Here is a 19576-nt window from a genome sequence, read left to right as displayed (position 1 = left end):
CATGCGGGAGTCTGTCTGACTGTCTCTCCCTGTTTCCAGCTTCAGAAAAATACAAAAAAACAAAAACAAAAACCTGGGGCCAATGTGCTCAAACCAATCAAGTCATGGCTGCAGGAGAAGAGAGAGAGAGGGAAAGAGAGAGAGAGAGAGAGAGAGAGAGAGAGAGAGAAGGGGGAGGAGAGGGGTGGAGAAGCAGATGGGTACCTCTCCTGTGTGCCCTGACCAGGAATCAAACCTGGGATATCCACATGCCAGGAGATACGACACCACTGTACACATAAGGATTTGTAAAGGCCAGAGCTACTTCTGCTTAACTGGATTTATTTTTATAATTTCTAAGGATTTTGTGATGTTCAACACCATATATGCCATTGTCCTTATATAAGTGATGTAACATATAGGTATGCCTGCCATCAAACAAATGCTGATTGTAAGTAGAAGATTCGGCGCTGTTGGCCAACAGTCTCAGATATAACTTAAAGGGTTTAACAAATAGGTTTTTCCAGGAATTGGAATTATTGAAGCATTTAATGTTCTAGGAGATTTACAAATAATCTCAGGGCGAAGTGATAAGCACACGATTCTCTGAGATTGGATGTTCTGCATTAAATCCATGGCCTTTTTTATTTTACTCTAAAACCCCGGTGTTGCCTTCCGGGGTTACTGACTAGTATTTAATTGAGAGCGGACTGAGAGAAATACATTATTATCTAGTTAAAGTAACTGCTATTTTGGTTTTACTCTTTCTTTCAGCCAAACCCATTTTAAACTAACAAGACTTGGATCAGGAAAAGACTTTATGCACTGCAATTATACTTTCCAATCTACATGTCAGCATGAATTGGAATTTCTATTTATTGTGGCTTTTTATTTTCTATTTCTATAGATGTTGTATATCTCTAAGACAGAATAAAATGTGATTTCACAGAGAAAAAAAAAAAAGGAAAGCTGACTTAGATATATACCTCTTATAGTTGATGGGTTTTGTTGCCAGAAATATCCTTTTGCTTATCAGTGGGGAAAGTTTTTGCTTCTCGTGCTGGATTTGAAGGTGTCCCTCAAGATTCCATTACTCAGTTCACTGAGAAGAGCTTAAAGCTAAGGGAGGGCAGATCTGAGCTCTGTTTGATGAAGGAAGCGGAGTGAAATAATTGCTCCTGGGTTGGCTCACGTTCTTCCAGATATTCACATTTCCACCAGAATGTAACCCTTGGAGATATTCCGTGTGATGATATTTCTGTGAAAAAAATTTTCTTTATTACAAGTCCAATTCTAAAACTGTCATGGTGACAGTAAACTACTCAGAGACCAGATGACATGCTCTGAGAGGCCGACAGGAGGCAACAGCCCAGGTCAGCAGACTGAAGGGCTGAGGCCCCGTCCCCAGCCTCACTCAGATTTTTATTAGCCGGTACAGATAACTCAAGGAAACAGACAGAAGTCTTCAGGGGGTGAAGTAAAGTACAAGGAACATGCTGACTTTTCATCTCTGTTCTGAGAGCCTAAACATTTCTGTTACTGAATCTTATCCTGCTCTTCCCAGCATGCACTGTTTCCAGTACGGGATCAGAGAGGCCCCTGGACTCTCATATGCTCTGGGCTTTCACCCAAGGTTACTTGGCTGTCTCTAATTGTCATCCTAACTCTGCATATTTTCATAGTATATTCCTTCATAAAATGACTTTTTGGCCATTAGTTGTGAAAATTAACAGTGATCCATCAACAAGCAACCAGACAGATTTTTATCCTGTTTGACTTCTAAAAGCAAATAACTCCTGTGATCCTGGGCATGTGTCATCATCTTTTTCTTTTTCCTTCAAACTTGCTGTAACTTCATTGGAAAGACATAGAATCAAAGAGAAAGAACAATATTAAAAGTATACACGTACAGCATAGGGAATATAGTCATTAATACTGTGACAATTATGTACGAGGCCAGGTGGGTACTTGAAGCATCGGCGGGAACACTCTGTAAAGAACAGGATTTTCTAACGACTTTGCTGTACATCTGAAACTAACACAGAAAGATATTGAATGCAAACTGCAATTGAAAAACTTTTAAAAACACAAAATAAAAAAAGAAAGAAAGAAAGAAGCAGACCATGAAGAATTGCGCTCAAAATCGTAAGTAAACAAACATGGACACGTACCGTCTTCACAGTGATGGGGTTATAGGAACTGTGAAGCAGCTGGCTGAAGACATGCAAAGGACTGGGCTTTCCACGAACTTAGTGACTAAAACCAAAGTCCATCCCTAGGAGATATGGTGAACCCAGGGCCCAGTTTGAATAAAAGTATACCTTTCCAAGATTACTGCAGAACAATTATGGCCGGGATCCTTTCCTCTTGCAGAGAAAGCTCTGTGACCTCTTATTTTAAATTGACTTACATTGAGCAATAATGCCTCCCAGCCTGCACTCCCAGACATTGTCCTGGGTAATGTGTTTACAGGCTGGTCTCATTTTTCTTTTTTTAATCGGAGATGGGGAGCTTACTGCTACTTAGAGGCAACTTCAGGAACAAGATTTTCAAGGTGGCACTTTAAAAAAATGTGATTATTGGGAATAATAACTCCAGAGACAAAGATTTAATGGGATTATATCCAATTTATTCAGCGCATCGCCAGGTTATTGAAGTTCTAGTTTTAGATCTGTGCATTCAGAGTTCACATTGTTCCCCGATGTGTTGTATATTAAGGTTCTTACAATCATCTATAGGTATTAAGTTTGCCTCCAACTCTCAATTGGAGTCTAACCTCTCAGAACAATTATTTAGCCAGATATTTGGCAGCCCTAGTCCTTGCTTAGTTACTAGTACTATTTCTTTAAAATCAAGCTACAGAATACATACACTACTGAAAGGAAGAAAACCCATCTCCAAAACCATTATGGTGTTTTTCAGTTCAGAGGCTTATTTTGTATACATCATTTGACTTAATTTTCTCTGAAGCCTTGGGAAATGTGAGTTATTATCTTCTTATTATTGTTGATAAATAGCAGCTACTGTTTATTTAGCACGAAGTCCTCATCAGGAACTGTGCTAAACACCTTGCAGTTGATCCAAACAAACAACCTTAGGACACTGGAATTAATATCACGCCCATTTTACAGATGATGAAATCATGACTGAGATGACACGCCAGATTCACACAGCCAGTAAGTAGCTGAATTGGAATTCAAGCCCTGGCTGCTCTACTTTAACTCCATAGCCTGAGCTGTGAATCTCTATGGTGTGTTGCTACATTATTTTATAGATGCAAAGCCTAGTTATAGGGGAAAAGGCTGCAGTTAGATTTGCTCTCTTGTTTTTCAGGTGCAACCACTTTGCCTAATTAATGATGTAAACACATAGCAGAAAGCCACTGTCATGTGCTTAGCCCATATAAGGCTACGGGATCTTTCCCCAGAGGTGATTTTCCCCTGTTCACTAACCCACAGCTACAAGAATCCAATAAATGGGAATGGCCCAACAGATTTTGGCTCCGTGGTTCTTCTGTGGTCTGCTCGAATCCAATGCGAACCTTCCTGGCCTCGACCTCCTGCATTACACTAGTGATGCCAAAGGTTTTCATGAGTTGCCTTAGGTGATTAAGTCAGTTCCTAATGCCTTCCAACTGCAACCGCAAATATTTCCATCAAACCGTGCTGTCCCCAGGACTTTTAGTAGTTTATATGGTGCCTGGAAATTAGACAAAGGAGCACCCCCTGACCCACAGGAGGACCAGTCTTTTAATAAAGCATGCTTTCTTCCAGTCTGATTCTGCCTTATGCCAGGGTCACAAAGGTGAGTGAGTGGATGGGGTATATAGGTATGGAGTTTGGCCCCAACTGGCCCCCCTTGCACATACGCCTTCATGCAAGGCCAGGCGTGGCCAACAGTTTTTGACCCCGGGCCAGATTAGAAAGAATACTTTTTTCACAGGCCGGATGAAATATATTAAAATTTAAAAATGTTAAATACAAAAACGATTCATTTAGGTAAACAAAATTTTATTATGTAGTTTGTTTATGAATAAATGTAAGTAATTTAGTACAACAAATTAACAAAAAAATCTTTATAATGGAATTTTAAAAAAAAATAAAGAAGTATCGTGAATCCATTCGACCAATTATTGGAAGTTAACCCTAGATTAGTCACACGCAGAATTCTTTTCCACGTATTACTATCTTCTTAAATATCTTGATTTCCAATAATCAGATGCTTCCACTTCTGAGTAGCTGAGATTTTAACTTTAATTGTTGTACAATGGTTAGATATCGTTTATGTATAACAATTTAAAAGTACCACTTATTTCATTTCCACAGTGCATCGTGCAGAGAATATTAAAAATTTAATCGCGGGCCACATAAACTCATTACACGGGCCAGATCCGGCCCGCGAGCCATATGTTGGCCATACCTGTGCAGACCCAATACCCAGAGCCAGAAGCAGGGGCCCTGGCTGTATTCATTGAAATTATAGCTGGGGCCCTGGCCGGTTGGCTCAGCGGTAGAGCGTCAGCCTGGTGTGCAGGGGACCCGGGTTCGATTCCCGGCCAGGGCACATAGGAGAAGCGCCCATTTGCTTCTCCACCGCCCCCCCTTCTTCTCTGTCTCTCTCTTCCCCTCCCGCAGCCAAGGCTCCATTGGAGCAAAGATGGCCCCAGGCGCTGGGGATGGCTCCTTGGCCTCTGCCCCAGGTGCTAGAGTGGCTCTGGTCGCAGCAGAGCGACACCCCGGAGGGGCAGAGCATCGCCCCCTGGTGGGCAGAGCGTAGCCCCTGGTGGGCGTGCCAGGTGGATCCCGGTCGGGCGCATGTGGGAGTCTGACTGTATCTCCCCATTTCCAGCTTCAGAAAAATACAAAAAAAAAGAAAAAAGAAAAAAAGAAACTATAGCTGGGCATTCTGAAATCATGTTAAGGGAAATATGCAAACAATATTTTCTGTAAGTATATGGTCCTAGAATACATAAGGAAATAAAATTTGTACTTCACTAAGTACATTCCTGATATGTTCGCATTTTCCTTTCACTGCCCACAAAAATGTTTGAGATCTAAGCTGACAGCACCTCATGCTACAACTCTCTTGAAGGACAATTGTGTCATTAGTCAAAATGACTCTCATCTTCACAAGCCCTTGAAGAGGCGTTGAGGATCATTCATGAAGTGGTACATTACTCTACACTGATGTAACTGAGCTTAAGGAGCAATTTTTTTATTTATTTATTTTAACTTACTACTGTGTCCCTTTTCAAAATTGATTATTTTTAATTATACAGCTACCCTGAGAATAAAGCAAATGTTCTGTAAATAGAATATGCTTTCCACTGAAGTACTAAGAAAGTAACAGAATTAATGTTCACCTCACTATAATATGCACACAAAAAAAAGCGTGGGTAATATAATGCAATTTTACACTTCACACAAATAATCATGAAAGAATTTTTGAATAAAATCCCTATAACTGGGGACATTCAGTTATGTGAGGCTTGGGAACTTTTAGCATGCAAGATGTTTCATGCAACCTGAGAATCTTCATGAAAACACACAGCTGACTGATTTGAGAAAGCATGGTCTACGGGAGCGATTCTTAAACTTCGATGTCAGAATCATCTGGGGAACCATGTAAAAATGCAAAGGCCGGAGCCCTATCCTTGCTGTAATGAACACCGGGCGCTGTGTTCCGTTCGCTTGATTCTGCTGCACCCTGATTTGAGAACAACTGGTCTATGGGCACAAATTCTCAAATTTGACTGCACATTGAAATCTCCGGAGTCTCACACCGAGAAATTCTGATTTCCTTAATAGTCAACGCAGCTTGAGCATTGGGAGGTTCAAAACCTTCCTAGGTGATTCTAATATCAGCAAAGTTTGTGAGCCAGTCACACAAGGCCTTGCTACCCAGTATGTGATCCAATCAGCAGCAGCGACACCACTTGGGAGTTTGTTGGAAAGATCGGCTTCTCACCTAGAATTAATAAATCAGACTCTGCTGTTTAGTAAAGGTACTCAGGTGAGTTTTCCACACATTAATTTTTTTGTAGTTCTGTTTTATTTTTATCTTTTTCAGTAACACTTGACTTGGAATATTTATATTAGTTTCAGGGGTACAACATAGTGATTAGACATTTATGTAACTTCCAAAGTGACCATTGTGATAAGTCTAGTTAGTACCCATCTGATACCATACACGGTTATGAGAATATGATTGACTCTATTCCCTATGCGATACTTTACATCCCCGGACAGGTTTGTAGCTGATGATTTGTACTACTCAGTCCCTTCACCTTTTTCACCCATACCCCCAACTCCATTCCCATCTGGCAACTGTCAACATGTTCTCTGTATCTGTGAGTCTCTTTCTGGTTTTGTTGTTATCATTAGATACCACGTATAAATTAAATCATATGGTATTTGTTTTTCTCTGACTGGTTTATTTCACTGAGAAAAATACCCCTTAGGTCCATCCATGTCGTTGGAAATGGCAAGATTACATTCTTTTTTATGGCTGGGTAATGTTCCATTGTGTATATGCACCACATCTTCTTTATCCACTCATCTATCGATAGACACTTCGGTTTCTCCCATATATTGGCTATTGTAAATAATGCACAGTGAACAAAGGGGTAGTAGACACATTAACTTTTGAAACATACTGGGATAGAGGGTCAGGCAGAGCTGGATTTTTAGCCATTTCTAATTTTGTAGCTGACTCTGAGTAGCTCGCTGAGCTCCTGTCTCCTTGCCTGTAAAATGAGCTTGGTGATAACTAGGTTAATGTTGTGGGTTTGCTGGGGAGATTCTTGAACCGCAATACTGGAAACTCTCCACTTAATTCCTTAGAACAGTGAAGAGAACTCGGGGAATATTAAGTCCCTCTTAGCAGATGGAGGTGCTCTGTTATTTTTCAGCACTGGTGGGCAGAGGGCAAATCCAGCGAGACACAGTCAGTGACCACCTTTCCAGGCATTTCTATGCTGGATTTGTGAGGGTTCTTCACAGCTGTAAATTCCAGGTGATTTTCATTAATTCAAAAGAACAAATGCTTCCCAAATGCCAGTGTTTTCCTCTAAAACAGTGGTCCCCAACCCCCAGGCCACAGACTGGTACCGGTCCACAGAAAAAGAATAAATAACTTACATTATGTCCATTTTATTTATATTTAAGTCTGAATGATGTTTTATTTTTAAAAAATGACCAGATTTCGTCTGTTACATCCGTCTAAGATTCACTCTTGACACTTGTCTCGTAAGTTCAACAATTATATTTAAAAATACCACAGTTTTTATGCCGGTCACATAATTTTATTTTGTGCATTTATCCATCCCACCTTAAAGGCCAGTCCATGAAAATATTTTCTGACATTAAACCGGTTCGTGGCCCAAAGAATGTTGGGGACCACTGCTCTAAAAGGACAAGCCCTAGGTAAGCAGTCCTTAGCCACAATGTCTTTGAAGGTCCCTTGGGCACCTGCATTGTTGAGTAATCATGCTCAACTTATTCATACAGGCCACATATTCATACTGTTAACTTTCTTTGGCCCTCTGAGATCTTAATCTGTTATTTCCCTTCTCCTAGGCCAAGAGCTCTTTTCTTTATAGAACCTCACATATAGGGTTCCTTTTTTCTCTTCAAGCCACTAACTTCTGTAATTATATATAATTATAGAATTATATATAATTCTATAATTATATATATATATATATTTCTCTTTTGCCCCAAATAATATTTTCATACTATTGCTATTCTGCTCCCTGAACTAAGACATGAAACTGACTTTTTCAGTCAAGTTTACATCTGAATGAAAGGGTAAGGCAATACTTTTTTTGTAGTGTAATCGTTTTCACATTAAGGGAAGTAGAAATGTCTAATGGGATATCGCAGAAGAAATACCCTCAACTAATCTTTCTAAGCAGGACGACAATGAGTAATGATTACAGTTAATTAAGTTAGGCAACCTCCATTTCCATTCACTTAGCAGCACTGCTAATTATATACTCATTCTACAAGGTTTCTTTAGTTCTTCTGTTATTTGGATGCAGTGCTCTTTGTAGACAAGGGAATACGGTACGATTAATGAGCTTTCTCCCCCCAACACCTCCTGTTTTCTCCAAAAGAATTTTCCACATCGGGAAATTGAGTGTATAAAAAGGAGCAAGGAAAAAAAGACCGGTTGTATTTTCACTTATTTCCAGCACAGCACATAATTTATAATTTGTATAATTTATAATATTATAATTCTATATAATTATAATATTTTATGGTAAAGAAAACAGTAACATTTCATTTCTGTTGGAGCCTTGGGAAATTGTGAATGATTTTAAAATAAAGTATAGGACTTGGTTTTTAAAAATATAAATGGCAATGACACTTTATATTGTATGCTTTTGTTCACTTTAAATAAATATGTATTGAGCACTTACCGTTAGTCAGGCCCTCAGTCGACTAAGTGAAAATGAGGAAAACCTACCTTTGATTCCAGGTTTCTTTATAGGAACTTCACTCAGTCTAACAATTTACTCTTTAAAGAAAACGGAGCACTGCAGCTGTACTTGGGTATATTGTTAATGAAGCACTTGAAAAAAAATAATTTATGTGCTTTGATCACATGGGGATTGACGTACTTAAGGGTTTTATTTTTAATCTGAAAATCCACTTCAATCTTACGCTCTGGGTAAACAGTCATTACACAAGACTGGCACAATTCTGTACTTGCAAGAAGCAGGATTCAAGGTTTAACTTCAAATATAATCTTGAGTAAGTTGTTTCTATTATTCCTTTAATTTTAAAAAATCAGGATTTACATGAATGGACTTTTGCTTCAATCTTCAATAATCTCCATTTGCTTTAAGAATTAACTGCGGCGCTGTGACTCATAGTCGCTTTAAGATAGTTTCAGATTGATTTTTAAAGGTATATCCGGAGGACGAGGTTTGGTTGTCAAGCACTTTTATTTTTCTATTTTCATAGGATGTTCAAATGTGTGTTGAGCAGCTCCAGACATTATTAGAGTTTGGTTTTTCTGCTAGCATCAGCCAGGTGCACAACTTTATAAGTCCAGTCTCTTTTTTACATGTTCTCCTTTCTGATTCTCTTTCATAATGCCGGTTTGCATAAATGAGTGCACTGTGGAGTTCGCATGAAGACTAGACAAAAATACAGGTGTCCTTATAATAATCAGCTCCTCTAATTCTCCTCTCTGACTTATGCTTCAGTCTCAGAGAAATCCCACATAAAGCAGGCAGCACAGTTATTACGAGAGGAACTGAGGTTACTGATTAGAAGGGAACGTAATCAGGTAGATTGAGCCTGTGAGGGAAGAAACCATTGCTGTGAGAGGGGAGTGTTTGCAAAACGCTCTCTGTGAAGCTGTGAAGAATATCTCACTTTTCACAGCAACCGGAGTGGAAGAAACAGGTGCAAAAAGATTGTGCGTTTGTCTGCTTTGGGGAGGCTGGTCAGAGATTATGTGCCCGCTTTATCTGCACTTGGCTATGACTCTACCTCCAGGTTTATCAGAGCCCATAGAATGTGTAAGAGAAAAGTACCAACAGGGAAATCAGCAAAAAGCTTTCCTATGAAGGTGTAGCAAGCCATCGCAGAATTTGAAATGTCTGAGGTCTCATCTGGTGAGTAAAAGCTGCAGATAAATGCAACAGCCATTCAGAAGAATGATAAATGCCACAAGCCTTTGGAAGCAGGCTGCCCCAAAGGTGACTCCTTTGGTCAATTTGCAACCTCTAGAATAAATTTGGATCACTCTTATTCCATATAGCTTTTTCTAAAAGTCAAACTAGGGCTTTTGTTGTGAGGAAGGGAGGGAAGGTGTTTAATATTGGTGACCTATAAGATTAATGCATATCAGGGAAATGAGAAGAAACCCAAATTCTACTTTTTGGGTTATGGCATTTTTGAACTTTGTCTTCAGAAATCTATAATTATTTCCGGTGTGAAGAAACAATAACAACAACAAACTTAATGACCCAGACCTTAATTAATAAACAATAATACTTCTACTTTAAATTCAATTTATAAGGACCTAGTCTGCATTCATAAACACACTAGAAAACTACTGTGAAGAATTTTTGTCTTAACAGTAAAAACCTATGTAATTATATATATAGTTTCAAGAAATTTACTATTGGAGAAAAATAGTAAAATATATTGTGAACAGCAATTTAGACATGATCAGACAAGCATAACTTATTGTGAAGCAAACTGGGCCACTGATTTTAAACAATGATCAGAGGCTTCCTGATAGCCTGAAATATTTAAGAATGACATTAAGGATTAAACATTTGTTTTTAAATTCTGACTAGTAAATAAAGTAAAACGGTGCCATGATTAATCATGTAACCTGATTTTCTTATTATAAGATATCTTGAATTAGGAAAGATTTATTGTTGTTCTATTAAAATTACATTCATTCCTAAATTATGGTAATTTTATAAAAATTTGAATCTCTTTTGACAAATTTTTCTATCATTAGCAAGAAAGATGGCTAGTTTTGGGGGGAGGGCAGAGTTAAAATGGTTAACTTGAAGCCTGTTTAAAATTATGACTATATATTAGGAAAAAGACTAACCAATGAAAAGTATATTTGGATCTCAAGCTGCCCCATAACTTGGTTTGTAAAAGCTCACCACTTTTGCAAATCTTGTCTCATTTGCTCTGAACTAAGTGGTTGCCATTCTCTACTAATAGTTTGCCTTTTAGTAATCTTTTTTTTAAAGACTGGTTTTATTTGTGTTTTAAGCATCTGACAGATTGTCCTGGAAGTACAGAGGCCAGTTAATGGTTTATGAGTTCAAGCTGAGCCGAATATAGCTAAGCTCTGCCTTGCTTGACATTTCATCAAAAGCGATGTTTATTTGCAATGTTTACCGACCTATTTATTGAACCCTCACAGCTTGATCAATGCCACCAAACTTGCTGTCATTGTTGAGATTATCTCTAAATGCATGTACAAACTAAGGAGGAAATAGAGAAACAAAAAAATAATAATAGTAAATTAAAAGCCATCCTTGACCTATTTTTTTTAAATTATGCTTATGTAGCCTTCAATCTATTTCTTTGTTTGATGGTTTTCTTCAAAGCCCCATGTTATAATTTCTCTCCTTTTATCTTCACAAAAACTATGGTAGCAGATAGACTAGAGCAGTGGTTCTGAGCCTTGAGTGAATCAGAATCCCCTAGAGAGCTTGTTAAAATCCAACTTGCTGGGAGTTTCTAATTCAGTCCTTCTGAGGTGTGGCCCAAGAATTTGCATCTCTAAGTGGTTTCTCAGGAGATGCTGGTACTGCTGGTGTGGGAACCACACTCTCAGAACCACTGGCAAGATTCTTATTTATGAATGAGAAATACCAGGTTTCAGGTAGGTTAAGAATGGCTCATGAGGATTTACCCAATCAAAAGACATTGTGGCCCTGGCCGGTTGGCTCAGCGGTAGAGCATCGGCCTGGCGTGCGGGGAGCCCGGGTTCGATTCCCGGCCAGGGCACACAGGAGAAGCACCCATTTGCTTCTCCACCCCCCCCCTCCTTCCTCTCTGTCTCTCTCTTCCCCTCCAGCAGCCAAGGCTCCATTGGAGCAAAGATGGTCCAGGCGCTGGGGATGGCTCCTTGGCCTCTGCCCCAGGCGCTGGAGTGGCTCTGGTTGCAGCAGAGCGACGCCCTGGAGGGGCAGAGCATTGCCCCCTGGTGGGCAGAGCATCGCCCCCGGGTGGGCGTGCCGGGTGGATCCCGGTCGGGAGCATGCGGGAGTCTGTCTGTCTCTCCCCGTTTCCAGCTTCAGAAAAATAAAAAATAAAAAAAAATAAAAAAAAGACATTGTGGCTAGAGGAAATAAATTCATGCAAAATTGAGAGAATGGTGAATTGTCAAGGATGATTAGGTTATCCAAGTTTGATGGGAGATTAAAGGAAAAAAAAAAGGAAAGAGGGTTCTTGTTGGGCAAATGAGTGTAAAATTTGTATTTTTTGAGTTTGCTTATTTTTATTGTTAAAAATGGCGCTGGGCAGCACCAGGTATGTGATCTGTGAAATTGCTAATTACCTTCCTGCTTGGGAAGGGCCATTATTATGCTAATGTGTGCTGGAGGAGAGGTTTTGGTGCCAGAAAAGTTTTAAAAGGAGAGAAAGAGAAGAAGAAGGAAGCCATTTTTGCAGAGTGAAAGCAGAGAGAAGGCAGAGTGCTGAAAGAGACAGAAGCCAAGATGGCAAGGAAGGAGAGAATGCAGAGTGCTGAAGAAGAAGCTGAGTTTGTGCAGAGAGAAGGGAGAGTGAGTGCAGATAGGGAACCAGAGCTGAGGGGCTTTGGGACTGGTGAGGCCTTTGATTCTAGGAGAAACCGGAGAAGATTCTCCTGGTTGTGGAACTGGAGAATGTGTCAGTAGCTTTGTGAGCTCTGACTGAATGAAAAGGAAGTGTTTTTCCTCTGTGTTTTCTCACCAGCTGGTGCAAGACTTGAATAAACGAATGGCTCACCATTTTCTGGCTCCACTATTCCTTTACAGTCTGCCCGAATCCAATGAGAACCTGCATATGAACGGCCACGATGACAGTGGCAACTACTGGCCGTACAGTTCTGCTTTCAGAAAGTTTACATTTTTGATGAAAGGACAAAAGACCTATGAAATTAACGCAGTGCATATAATAGGGGCTCAAGAAATAGTCAATGGATTGAGATTTATGTGCCAGGTAAATAGTCAGGTTCAGTCAAGTTCTTGTTGAATAAGTGAAAAAGAAAAATGAAGAAGTTGGCTCATGTTTATCATTAGAGACAAAATGTTTACTTTCTGTCTGTTAGTCTAATTACCTAGATTCTCTTTCCACATTGTTCAGAGAAGTTTCCAATGCACAAGAAAATAAACAGACATCCCTCACAAAATTGAGGCACTGGTTAACTAATTATTCGCACATTAAAATATTGACTACCTATTTAGGGAAATTGTTATTCTATATAAATTAGCAATAAAATTACTAAAGTAAACAGTTGGTGCTTAATTCTCAATTATGTAAAGAATCCAGTTTTTAAATTACTTTTTTGGTGGTTATTTCCTGAGATAACTCCCTAAGTATCTATGATGTTAATCTATGATGTTTTTTAACAAAAGGAAAGAATAATACATGTTTTATAAGCATGTGAGTATATACATCAAAGTCGGCCTGGCCTGTGGTGGCACAGCAGATAAAGCATCATTCTGGAATGCTGAGGTTGCTGGTTCGAAACCCTGGGCTTACCTGGTCAGGGCACATACGGGAGTTGATGCTTCCTGCTCCTCCCCCCACCCTTCTCTTTCTCATTCACTCTCCCCCCACCTATCTAAAATGAATAAATAACAAAAGAATTTTCTTTTTAAACACAGCAGAGTCTCCCCTTTTGGTTCAGTAAAAAATGCAATGTCTTCCAACTTACCTTAAAGAAGGTGCAATTTGAAAATTCCAACCATGACAAGGCTGGAGATATTACATAACTATAATGCCTAGTAAAAATTAAAATGTATCTTTGAAGATGTTAGTAACTAAATTGAAACATTCTAAACATTATAACCTTTGCTTTTTTAAAAAAGGTCTATGCTCATTTGTTATGGTCCATTTCTTTCAGTAAAATTAAGCTTTCATATATATTCTAATGGGATACACCATTTAGATTAAATGTATAATATGGATAATTGACTTTTAATGGAATCTAATCTCAATGTTCCTAAATAAGAGCTGGGAATGGGCAGGCTTTTTAGGAAGTAAAGATGTTTATTGTAATCATTTTTCAATTTTCTTGATTAAATATATCAAGAAAATAGATACTGTCATTTACTTCAGTTTTATAGTGTAGTCTTTTTGTCTGATCTTTCCTATCACGTGCTACCTATGTAGGCTTCAGAATCATCAGCGCTATGATGTCATTCTCATGTTATTATAATTCAGACACTATTCTGAATTGATGAAAGGAAGGTGATGCTTAGAAAGCAAATGTAACATATTTCTGATGTTTAAGTAACACATCAAATGATTTATTTTGACCTGGCTCACATATCAGTTTATTATTTTTCACTTCCCTGTTCATGATTAAAGCAACTCATAATTACTGAAGTAGATAATACTTCTGATGATGAATTATGGGTTTATTATGAGAATAAAACTATCTTTAATGGTGTTGTAGAGTACAAATTTAAGAAAAGGGACTAACACAGTACTAGGTATCATATCCCCTCGCTTTCATCATTGAATCCTTGGAACTTAAGGTCTGCCTGGAATATAATGAGTGTCAATAAATTAGCTGAATGTATGAATGAATGAATCCTACAGACAAATTTGCCCAGGAAAAAAAAAGGGGGTGTTTTATTTCATTTTTTAATGCTGTTTGTTTTGGTCCAAATGAATAATATCTGTGACATTTTATTCTGATTGCTATTCGATCATTAACCAAGTGTGAGAAAAGAGGCATTTTAGGTGTTTTGTTTTGTTTTTATTATTAATAGCAGATCTCTTTGACAAATTCATTTCAGTCTTTTTGAATACCATTATCTATTCACTTTTTCAGTTTCATTTTTCTAACTCCCCATGGTCAAGCCAAAATCATATCTCTTCAGACATACACACACTCATACCCACACACCACTCACACCCATCACTCACACACACCACCACCACCTCCACCTTCATATATCTTATTTTGAACCAGCACTTGACATTGAAATGGAAATTGGGGGAAAAGAAAAGCTGAAATAGATGGATTCCTCAGGCCAAGCAGAAATCAGCTTCTCACCCTGGCCAGATAGTTCAGTTGGATAGAGCATCATCCTGAAGCACAGAGGTTGCTGGTTTGATCCTGAGGTCAGGGCACATAGAGGAACAGGTCTATGTTTCTCTCTCTCTCTCTCGCTTTCTTTCCCTTCCTCTCTCTCTAAAATCAATTAATTTTTTTTTTAAGAACTCAGCTTCTCTGTTTTAGGGAAGGTATTGAGAATATGGTTCAGAGAGGGAGAGGAAGAGAAATGAAAGGGTTGGAGGGAGGTCCCCACCTGCTTGTACTTTCTCAGGCAGCTTTAAAGGTACCAGGAGCAGAAAAAATTGGATTTGCTTTATTCTGCTCCACATTCAAGACTCAAGCCAAGATTGAACATATACCTGTGGCAAAATTATTTTAGATTAAGCTCAAATCACTTGTAAATACAATATGAAAGAGTTTTTGTTTTGTTTGAAAGTTAAGAGTTCCCTCCAGAGCCCGTCTGGCCGGTCAGTGCGTCCCTCAGCGGCTGCCACCGTACCGAGCACGAGAGATCGTGCACATCTAGGCCAGCCAGTGCGGCGGCCGGATGGGGGCCAAGTTCTGGGAGGTCATCAGCGATGAGCATGGTGTAGACCCCAGTGACAACTGTGTGAAGGACTCGGACCGTAGCTGGAGAGCATCAGCGTCTACTACAACGAAGCCTCCTCTCACAAGTATTGCCTCGGGCCATCCTGGTGGACCCTGAGCCCAAAACCATGGACAGTATTGGGTCTGGGGTCTTTGGGCACCTCTTCAGGCCTGACAACTTCATCTTTGATCAGAATGGGGCTGGCAAAAAACAGGGCCAACGGTCACTACACGAAGGGCGCCAAGCTGGTAGACTCTGTCCTGGACACAGTATAGAAGGGGTGTGAGAATTGAGAGTACCCATAAGACTTCGGGCTGAGCCACTCTCTGGGTGGGGGTGCAGGGTCTGGGTGGGCACGCTTCTCATCAGCAAGGTGCACGAGGAGTACCCCGACTGCATCACGACTACCTGCAGGGTAGCGCCCTCGCCCGAGGTGTAGGACACGCTGGTGGAGCCCTACAAAGCCACACTGTCCATCCAGCAGCTGGTGGAGAAAAACCGATGAGTCCTACGGCAGTGGCAATGAAACACTCTGGGACAGGAGTCCCCAAACTTTTTACACTGTCCCTCAGACCATTGGAGGACCGGACTATAAAAAAAACTATGAACAAATCCCTATGCACACTGCACATATCTTATTTTAAAGTAAAAATACAAAATGGGAACAAATACAATATTTAAAATAAAGAACAAGTAAATTTAAATCAACAAACTGACCAGTATTTCAATGGGAACTATACTCCTCTCACTGACCACCAATGAAAGAGGTGCCCCTTCCGGAAGTGTGGTGTGGCCTCAGGGGGCTGCATGTGGCTCGCTGGCCGAAGTTTGGAGACCCCTGCTCTGGGACATCTGCTTCCACACCCTTAAGCTGGCCACTCCCACCTCAGGCAACTCAACCACTTGGTGTCAGCCACCATGTGAGACGTCACCTCCGCACTCCACTTCCCCAGCCAGCTGACTTGCACAAGCTGGCCATGGACACAGTGCCCTTCACCAGCCTGCCCTTCTTAACGCCGGCTTCACCCCGCTCACCGGGGCAGAGGCAGGACCGGGCCTTGTCAGTGCCCAAGCTCAGCTGGCAGATGTTGATGCTGAAAACTTGGTAGATATCTGCGCCCCCTGCCACGGCCACTACCTGACCCTGGCCACCATCTTCCACCGCCGCAGGTCCATGAAGAAGGTGCACGAGCAGGTGCTGGCCGTCCAGCGCAAGAACGGCAGCTACTTCAGGGAGTAGATCCCCAACAACGTGCAAGTGGCCGTGTATGACATCCAGCCTCGTGGGCTCAGGATGTCCTCCGCCTTTGTCTGAATCAACACAGTCATCCAGGAGCTATTCAAACACACTTTGGACCAGTTCAGTGCTCTGTTCCAGCTCATGGCCTTCCTGCACTGGTACATGGGCGAGGGCATGGATGAGATGAGGTCACCAGGACCGAGAGCAACATGAACGACCTGGTATCCGACTACCAGCAGTACCAGAACGCCATGGGGGCGGGGGGGAAGATGAGATTATGAGGATGATGAGGAGGAGTCCAAGGCCCAAGGCCCCTAGTGAAGCAGCTGGGGCTTTGTCCCGAGACCCATGCAGCCATTGACGCTGCCCCAGTCTTGCCCAACCAACTCTAGCCATGTCACCCTAAGGCTCCCGGGTGTCTGTCCTTCGGTATTCACAGAACTCAGCTCTGTCTTCCCACCATAGGTCATTTTCATTTTTGTGTCACTCATTTATCTCTGCTTTGTCAGCTCTGGGCCTGAAGTTTTATGGTTTTCTTTACTGGCTTGTGTTCGTGTTTGGGGGGTGGGGGGATACTTAATAAATTCATTGTCATCAGATACAAAAAAAAGAAAGTTAAGAGTTAGATTCTGGTTGCCTGACCTGTGGTGATGCAGTGGATAAAGTGTCAACCTAGAACGCTGAGGTCACCGGTTCGAAGCCCGGGGCTTGCCTGGTCAAGGCACATATGGGAGTTAATGCTTCCTGCTCCTCCCTCCTTTTCTCTCTCTCTCTCTCTCTCTCTCTCTCTCTGTCTCTCCTCTATAAAATAAATAAAATCTTTTAAAAAAAAGAGTTAGATTCTGTCTGTGGGATGAATAATGACTAAGGCATGCTGTAGTTTTTACAAAATTATCGGGAAATTTAGACAAATCTCTTTGCAATAAAAAAAATGAGCATCGCCAGACCTGTGGTGGCACAGTGGATGTAGCGTTGACCTGGAAATGCTGAGGTCGCCGGTTCGAAACCCTGGGCTTGCCTGGTCAAGGCACATATGGGAGTTGATGCTTCCAGCTCCTCCCCCCCTCTGTCTCTCCTCTGTCTCTCCTTCTCCTCTCTAAAATAAATTAAAAAAAAAAAAAGAGCATCAATGGTATCTAACAAAGGCCTTAGGAAAAAGAGCAACGAGGAGAACTCTTGCCATAATATTAATTAAAGATAATGAAAATATCTGTCATGGCTAGCTACATTAGATTATTTGACCTTAAGATTTTTTGATGCAAAAAATTACAGTGTGAGTTTAGTAAAAATTTTATGTCGGGTATGTGCCTTACTATAGAGAGTATCATTTATCCAATAGATCATTTTATTTAACCTCCTTTGGAAATGTAACTGTTTAATCGTAATCTAAACCAAACTAAAAACAAAGTATACCATACATGAAGCCCTTGCAACTGAGTAATACAATTTTTCTGTGTGAACTAGCCTGCTGTTCAAATCTGTTTATAGTTATGCTTCAGATACTATTTTCCAAAATCCTGATAGGCTCCTGCAAGCACAACTTTTTAAAAGTTACCTTGGAAGCTTCCAAGACTATGGAAATATTTCTATTGGTTTAAAAAGCAACCACAAAACAACAATAAAAAGTGCTTCTACTCAAGGCCATATATAGCACAAATATAAAGACTCTGTAAAGAGTATTTTGAAAAAATAAAGAGCTTTTGTGGTTCAGGTATTTCCAATTAGCCTGCTCTTCAAAGTATTCAATTTAAAAAAAAAAAAAAATTAGTATTGAATAGAGATTTTAAAATTCACTAGCTATTAATTTAGATTTGAAAGTTTGGAAACCAGTGGGAGGTAGTACGTGATGATAAGTGGCAATGTGGTGTCAAGGTATTACAATGTATTTGAATACTATTGCCCAACTTAAAAAAATATATAAAATGGTCTTGCATATTTCAGTAGACCAAGAAAAGGTTTGCAAATAGCATTCCCAAAGTCAACTGAAGAATGGTGGTGCATAATTTCCCAATCTTCAAATAAGGACGTTGGACTAGATGATTTCTAAAGTCTCCTAAATAATTCATAACAACACCACCTTTAAGGAATGTTTCCATGGAAGAAAGGTGTAAACAATGTCCTAAAGGAGAAAGAAGAAGGAGATGTTGCTGATGGTCCGGACATGTCCTTCCCACAGATTTCAATGCAGTTCCTGACTAACCCGTCTCCAGACTTTCCAACTCTCTCTCTTTTTTTTCATTTTAGAGAAAAGAGAGAGAAGGGGTGAAGAGAGCAGGAAGCAAAAACTCCCATATGTGCCTTGACCAGGCAAGCCTAGGGTTTTGAACCAGTGACCTCAGCATTGCAGGTCAGCGCTTTATCCACTGTGCCACCACAGGTCAGGCAAGAGTTCCCATCTCTTGTTCTGCTTGTCTGCCTGAGGGTTTACGCCAGGTTACCAACTGCAAACAGACATGAGTCAGACAGAAGTATTGGGGGGGCAGAGGGGTGCAATATAACCAAGAGCAACCTTTTACTATTAAGAGTTGGAAGGCCTTAGAAAAATGCACTCCAGCCTCTTCATCTTCCGGTGGAACAATTTTGAAGCGTGCCCCACACTGCTTCTCAGAAGGTCACCAGCAGAGTGGAACCCCAGGTGCCCCCAGTAGCAATGTGCTCATTAATGCATCCTTCCTTGCGTCCTTCCCCTTCCTAATCTCGCTTTCTCCACCCTCTCGCTTGTACTTGCTGAAATCGATAGCTAGATAAACTGTTTGCACCCTAAGTCCTTTCCTTGGTGTCAGTTTGGGGAGAATATAAATTAACCCAGAATGTGAGAGATAAATTATTTTACATGCTTAAAAAAAAAACCACAACAGGGCAAGGGCATTTCAGATGATAGAAGGAGGAAGGGCGAAGGAGCTCACACAAGATGACTTTGCTCTGTTTAGTAACCAAAGAACAGTCATCCATCAAGATGGAGCAGGAGGTGAAGAGGAAGGAAACAGTTTGTGAACCTGAAA

General features: G+C 40.5%; 1 pseudogene; it reads left to right on the top strand.

Moving 5' to 3' along the window:
* Positions 1–12518: 12518 nt before the first annotated feature.
* Positions 12519–16892, top strand: LOC136385953 (tubulin beta-3 chain pseudogene; annotated as a pseudogene).
* Positions 16893–19576: the final 2684 nt, after the last annotated feature.

This window comes from Saccopteryx leptura, chromosome X (assembly GCF_036850995.1).
Source record: "Saccopteryx leptura isolate mSacLep1 chromosome X, mSacLep1_pri_phased_curated, whole genome shotgun sequence".
NCBI lineage: Eukaryota > Metazoa > Chordata > Mammalia > Chiroptera > Emballonuridae > Saccopteryx > Saccopteryx leptura.
This window is presented reverse-complemented; position numbering and strand designations above follow the sequence as displayed.